This window comes from Rhinolophus sinicus, linkage group LG09, assembly GCF_036562045.2.
Source record: "Rhinolophus sinicus isolate RSC01 linkage group LG09, ASM3656204v1, whole genome shotgun sequence".
Classification (NCBI taxonomy): Eukaryota; Metazoa; Chordata; class Mammalia; order Chiroptera; family Rhinolophidae; genus Rhinolophus; species Rhinolophus sinicus.
The window spans coordinates 45,580,558-45,588,324 of NC_133758.1; the positions used below are offsets into that span (position 1 = coordinate 45,580,558).

Here is a 7,767-nt window from a genome sequence, read left to right on the forward strand (position 1 = left end):
TTAGGTAAAGAAAGGATATCACAACTTAACAGGTAGAATGTAATCCTATTTTTGTTACATATAGATATATCCATTTCTATATAACTATGTGGCTATAAATCTATCTTTCTATTTATCTGTCTATACTATAGAAATCACCACAGAAAACAGAAATATATACCCCCCAAATATTCATCTCTTGATGGTGTAATTATGAAGAAATATGGTATATTTTTTCTTTCTGCTCACTGTTTTCTGAATTTTCTACAATTGACAGATATTACATTTTGAATAGGAAAAAAGTTAACAGCTTTGTTAATTGGGTTATAGGCAAAAAGATGCAAAATATGGGGCTCAAATAAGATAGAAGTTTAAATCTCTGCAAACTGTGATCACTTTCATGGCCAGTCAATCACAGGGTATCCAGCAGCTGTTGCAGGCCAAGAAGCAGGCTGTGGAGAAGGTATCCAAGCCAGCAACTGCTCTGGGATCCCACAGCAGTTGAAGCACTGAAGTAAAGAAGGATACCCAAAAGAAGATGACCATTCTCAAGACCTATTTCTAGCAGAACAGGAATGAAGTCCTGGATAACCTCTTGCCTTTGTCTGTGACACCCAGCCACAAATCCGTGAAAACTACCGCATAAATGGATGGGAGAAGAAGAAGGCAGTGCCTCTCCCATAAATTGGCGTTTTAGATGCCTCCATGGAAGATGAAGCTTTTTGCAAAGTTATAGTCTTGTGAAAGGCATTAAGTTATTTCTGAATATTACATAGTAGGTCCTTTCACTTTTGGGAGAATAGCAAATCTAGCTTCTTTGTACAAACTTAGAGCTTATCCAACAATTTCATCTTTTTACCTCCTATTTCTTAGAAATTTAAGGATCAATGTTATCTGTTTTACTATACCTTTTAACTCAAGGTGCCAGAAAAATGTATACACGTTTTAAGAAAAGAAAAAACTGTATTAAAATTATAATACTCAATATATACCAATAACAAAAGACGAATACAATTCACGTTTGACCTCTGCAATTACAAGAGGTGCTCAAAGTGGTTACCATCAGTGTAATTTTCATATAGTTTTTTCCTTTTTATAATGTGTATACTTTTTTGGCAACTTCTGTATATATGTATATATATATACACACATATATACAGAAGTTGCCAAAAAAAGTATACATATATATATATATATATATATATATATATAGAGAGAGAGAGAGAGAGAGAGAGAGAGAGAGAGAATGTAGATATAGATAGATGATATAGATATAAAGTTATAGAGTGAAATATATCTATACCTCTATCTATCTATCTATCTACGGTATCTATATTTTTTCTTAGATGAAGTAAAAAAATAATTTTTTTTTTAAGAAAGAAAGAGATTAAATGTTTTTTGGGGTTTTTTCCCCTAAAGTTTTCTTAAAGGTCATGGGCTTTATCTATGAAAAAGTAGTAAATAGTTATTTGTAACCTATGTAAAACAGCAGCCAACCTTAAAATGGTCCTTTCTGGCTAAGGGTTAGAACAATGAATACTAGTATAATTGTTGGGGCTGATTTTAGTATCTCTTAATCAAAAGTACTAGATGATAGAATTCAAGACCTTGTTGCATGTTATTACTTGGTGCACTGATAATCATTTAATAGTAAAGAATCTTTGTCATGCAGAAAAAAATCTCCCCAAACTGTCTAGAGGTGAACGGTCCAGTGTTACAGTGAAGCTGTATTCCACAAAGTTATTCAGGAATCCAGATTTCTTTATCTTTTGCTGCTATTATCTAGGTTGGTGTCCTTTCCACATGGTAGATGCTGGCTAAGCTCCACAACCTCATTCTAGCCCACAGGGGTATCCAGGCCAAGTAGATTTGTCTTTAAGGGGATGACTTGGAACTTGCACACTTCATCTTCGTTCACCATGAGCTTCATGACAACACCAATCGGCAGGGCAGGTTGTGATCTATAATTCCCAGCTATCAGCCATATATACAAGTTCAGCTAAAATTTAGGGTGAAGGGATTATTATTAAAAAGGAGAAGGAAGAATAAGTAGTGGGGATCAATTAAGAGACTCTTTCTCTAGATATTATAAACAAGAGTAGTTGAAATACTGTGATACTGGTACAAGAATAAATAAAACAGCACAACATAGGGAATATAATCAATAATACTGTAGTAACTCTACAGTGTCAGATGGGTAATAGACTTATTTGGGTTATCACTTTGTGAGGTATATAAATGTCTAATCACTGTTGTTTTGTACACATGAAACTAATAATAAAAAAAAGAATAAATTAAAAAATGGAATAGACTAGGAAAACCAGAAACAGCCTCAAATTCATGTAAGATAAATTCATATAAATAAAAGCAACTTTTCAAATTAGGATGAGTGAGAGAATAAATTATTCAGTCAACAATGTTGAGAACTGAATAACCATTTGGGAAAAACAAAGTTGGATTATATAACAAAATGCATTCCAGATATCTTACAGACTTAAAGGAAATATCAATGAAAATGGTGACCAAACTATAACTTCTGCTTTAATTGGTTCCCCGTTCCACAGTTCTCTGGACCTTATTGATCTCAGTTATCTCTTCATTGACCTTTAGCAACCAGAACTGCAAATCATATATCAAATGTAGAAGGCCATGTTTGTATTAGGTTAGAGAGTGCTTTTTATTATGTTTTTTGTTTGTTGGTTTTTGTATCCTTTCTTATGAAGTGGTCTTTTTTATGTTGATTTTATGTGTTGCTAAATATAGTACATAAAACTAGTAAACCATGTATAAGTTGTAATTCCCAACGGGATATGTGTGTATCTGATTGTATTTGGTGTTTATAAAAATTAGTCTCCAACTCAACAACAAAGAAATAACTTGATTAGAAAATGGAAAACTGACTTGTATAGACATTTCTTAAAGATGGCATACAAATGGCCAACAGGTATATGAAAAGCTGCTCAACATCACTAATAATTAGAAAAATGCAAATCAAAGTCACAATGAGATATTACCTCATATGTCCTACATATTGATAGTAGGATGGCTACTATTAAAACAAAACAAAAATAAAAATATTGGCTAGGATGTGGAGAAATTGGAACTTTTGTGCACTGTTAGTGGGAATGCAGCTGTTATGAGAAACATTATAGTGGTTCCTCAAAAAAAATTAATAAAAATAGAATTACCATATGGTCCAGCAATCCCATTTCTGAGACAAATACTGTAATATTCCACTTATATGAGGTCTAAAAATAATCATATTCATAGAAATAGGAAGTAGAATGATGGTTAGTGGGGCTATAAGGAGAAGGAAATACGGAGTTGTTATTTAATGGATAAAGAGTTTCAGTTTTGCAAGATGAAAAAAGATCTGAAAATTGCTTGCACAATATACTTAATACTGCTGACAGTTACACTTAAAATGATTGAGATGATACATTTTTTTTGGTTTTATGTTTTTTACCACAATTTTTATTTTATTTATTTATTTATTTATTTATTTATTTATTTTTTAATTAGTTTCAGGTTACCACAATTTTTAAAAAGTTTTCATAACAATGTTTTTGTTTTCAGTTTTCAAGAATCAGAGAAAGGGATTTCTTATACCTGAGCTCTCCAACATGGTAACCACTAGCCACATGTGGCCACAGAGCACTTGAAATGTGACTAGTCTTAATTGAGATATACTATAATTTAAAAATACACACTGGGATTCAAAGACCTAGTGCAAAAAATTTCAAATATCTAATAATTTTTATATTGATTAAATGTTGAATGATAATATTTTGGATATATTAGGTTGAGTAAAATATTAAATAATATTAATTATTAAAATAATATTAATTATTAAAATAATAAATTAATTAATAAAATAATATTAATTATTAAAATTAATTTCAACTGTTTCTTTTTACTTTTACTTTGTTAAATGGTGTTACTAGATTTGGCAGAGATTTTGGAGTTATCAGACAAGGAACTTAAAATAACTATGAAAAACATGCTAAAAGACCTAATGTAGAAAGTGGACAACATGCAAGAACAGGTAGGACAACATGCAAGAACACAGATAGAGAGATGGAAATGCTAAAAATGAATAAAAAAGAAATGCTAGAAATCAATACCACTGTGGCAGAAATAAAGAATGCCTTTGATGGGTTCATCAGTAGACTAGATATGACAAAAAAAAAAAAAGAATCATTGAGCTTGAAGATATGTAAATAGAAACTTTCCAAACTGAAAAACAAAGAGAAGAAAAGAATGAAAGGAAAAAGATGGAACAGAATATCCAAGCACTGTGGGACAATTACAAAAGGTGTAACATGAGTGATTAAAGGGAGAAAAGGAGAAAAAAAGAAAGAAAGAAACAGAAGAAATATTTGAAATAATAATGGCTGAGAATTTCCCAAAATTAATGAGATACCAAACCACAGATCTAGGAAGTTCAGAGAATGCCACAGAGGAGATATATATATATATATATATATATTTGTGTGTGTGTTTGTATATATGCAAATCATATTCAAACTGCAAAGATCAGAGATGAGGAGAAAATCTTGAAAGAAGCCAGAGATGGGGGAAAAAGCCACCTTATATATAGAGTAACAAAAATACAAATTGCATTGACCTTTTCTTCAAAAACCATGCAAGCAAGAAAAGAATGGAGTAAACTATTTAAAGCATTCGAAGAAAACACCAGCAACCTAGAATTCTATATCCAGCAAAATTATCCTTCAAAAGTGAAGGAAAAATAAAAACTTTCTCAGACAAGAAAAAGTGAGGAAATTTTTCTTTAGTAGACCTGTCTTGAAGAAATATTAAAAGAAGTTCATCAGAGAGAAGGAAAATAATATAGGTCAGAAATTGAGATCTACATAAAGAGAATTTAAAGCATTGAGAAATGAAGGTAAAATAAAATATTTTATTTTTCTTATTCTTAACTGATCTAACAGATAACAATTATTTCAAAATAACAACAACAATATAGTGGATGATTATAGCTTATGGATAAGTGAAGTGTATGACAGCAGCGTTATAAGGGATGGGCAGGGGCAATTAGAAATATTGTTACATGGCACCTGCACTACCTATAAAGTGGTACAGTGGTACCTTGGTTTTTTAACGTAATGTATTCTAGAAGACCATTCGAGTTCTGAAATCTTCTAAAACAACCGACCGCTAACCTCAGGATCTTGCACTCAGCAGAAGCCGCATGACATGTTCGACTTCCAAGGTGTGTTTGAAAACTGAAGCATTTACTTCTGGGTTTACAGTTTTTGTAAACCGAAATGTTTGTCACTGGAGACATTCAAAAACCGAGGTACTACTGTATAATGTTATTTGAAAGTGCTCTTAGATTAGTTGCATACGTATATTGTAAACTCTAGGGCAATGACTAAAAAAAATAGAAAGTATAATTAATATACAGTAGTACCTCGGTTTTCAAATGTCTCAGTTGATGAACATTTCAGTTTATGAATGCCTTAAACTCGGAAGTAAATGCTACAGTTTGTGAACACGCCTCGGAGTTGCACATGTCACATGGCTTCCACTGAGTGCAAGATCCTGAGGCCTAGCTGTCGGCTATTTTCATCGGTTTCAGAACTCGAAAGATATTCTGGAATGGATTACATCGAAAACCAAGGTACCACAGTACTACGAAAGGAAAGAAAATTGAATCGTACAAAATGCTCAATTAAAACCAGAAAAGGCAGAAAAAGAATAGATGACAAGAAAAAAAAGAAATAAAGAACAAGCTAATTCATAAAAAGCAGTTATAAATACAGTAACTGTTAATCCAGCCATATCAATAACCACTTTAAATGTGAATGGTCTAAATACACCAATTGAAAGACAGAGACAATTAGGGTGGGTAAAATAATAAGACCCAACCCTATGTTGTCTACAAGAAGACCAATTTAAAGACACAAAGAAAAATAAAGGAATAAAGAAAGATATACGTAGGTTGGACAATTATATTCGTGAACTTTACGCGGTGGTAAATTCGTAAATGTAGTTGTCCGACCTTTATACTATGCTATCACTGACGAAAAGAAAGCTGCTGTAACTATATTAATTTCAGGCAAATTATCTCCTTCACTGTCTTGGAAAGTACTGCTCATGCCAGTCAGGCCCACAGTTCTAGTAGAAGTGTTTGAGAAAAATCAGAATGTTTATGTGTGTTGACTATTCTTTATGCTTTTACGTTTTATGAGAGAGATGAATCCAGGCAAACGTTAGCTAAGTTGAAAGCAAAGTGGGATGAAATACATTTCCACCAAGGAGATTTTGTAAAGCCTTTCTCATCTGCCCTTTACCAGACAATGGGAGCCAGCCAGATTAAAGTTTGGTTGCTTTCCAACTGAAGCTATTTTTTCACATCCCCCAAGGGTATCCATCTTAATATTTCACATGTGAGTTTGTGCCATATACCAGTCAGTGAGTAAAAGAGGAGACTCTTCAGGCTTAAGAACATTTTTCAGGCAAGAGGTATGGTATGATTACTTCACCAAGGAACTGAATGAAAGGACATATACCAGAAATGTATTAAGAATCCACAAGACAAGGTAAGGGTAAAGCAGATCAAATATGTGGTGATGGAAGAACTGACTCTGAGTGGTGAACACACAGTTCAACATATAGATAATGTATTACAGAATTGTACACTTGAAACCTATGTAATTTTACTAACCATTGTCACCCCAATAAATTTTAATTAAAAAAAAAGGGGCCAGCCTGGTGGCTCAGGCGGTTAGAGCTCCATGCTCCTAACTCTGAAGGCTGCTGGTTCGATCCCCACATGGGCCAGTGGGCTCTCAACCACAAGGTTGCCAGTTCCGTTCCTCGACTCCCACAAGGGATGGTGGGCTGTGCCCCCTGCAACTAGCAACAGCAACTGGACCTGGAGCTGAGCTGCGCCCTCCACAACTAAGACTGAAACGACAACAACTTGACTTGGAAAAAAGTCCTGGAAGTATACACTGTTCCCCAATAAAGTCCTGTTCCCCTTCCCCAATAAAATCTTTAAAAAGAAAAAAGAAAAAAAGAAAAAAAGCATCCACAAGATAGACCTTCAAGAACCTGCAATTCTTCAACCTCTAAAGCAATCCTCAGGGTACCCACAACTGAAAGCATACTCTTCAATAACACTTCAGGTGTGGCTATGGAGGATAATTGATGGAAGAACCTTCCAGAGGCAAAGCCAAATGCCACAGAGGATGATGAACAAGGAGATTCCTTGGCAGAGTCAGGGTCTAACAGAGAAATACACTTTATTGCCGGGGCAGGGAGACTTTCATCTCAGTGGGCATTATTACATCATTGCAGCAATCTAATGATTGCTGTTTCCCTCCCTTTCTTTTTCTGAAAGAGGATTTTTATGATCTTCTTCTTAATTCACCACTATCTGTTTGGTCGGTGGACGTGGGGAGGATAGATAACTTGTGTTTCAGAAGATGCTTGCATGAAAATATCGTACGTAGTCCTGACGAGGGGAATGCATATCACTCAGAGGTCCTAGATTTTGAACTGAATGGAAGGGCCAAATGGAACTTTGTGTTGTTTCATCTGAACAGGGGGAAAATGTGTTTTATGTGTAGGAGGAAGAGTGAACATGGATATTTGGGTGATCTGGGGTGGACTGTAGCTGAGACTGCTAGTTGCTTCTCTGTATGCACCCTCCCCTCTTCCTCCAACAATAGAATTACCTGAATTTTAGATCAACACATGGTCATTCAACCAAGGCTATATTTCTCAGACTCCTTTGTACCTGGGTTTGACCACGTGCCT

General features: G+C 34.2%; 1 pseudogene; it reads left to right on the forward strand.

Moving 5' to 3' along the window:
• The first annotated feature begins 379 nt into the window (after window positions 1-379).
• LOC109460381 (V-type proton ATPase subunit G 1) lies at window positions 380-663 on the forward strand (annotated as a pseudogene).
• Window positions 664-7,767: the final 7,104 nt, after the last annotated feature.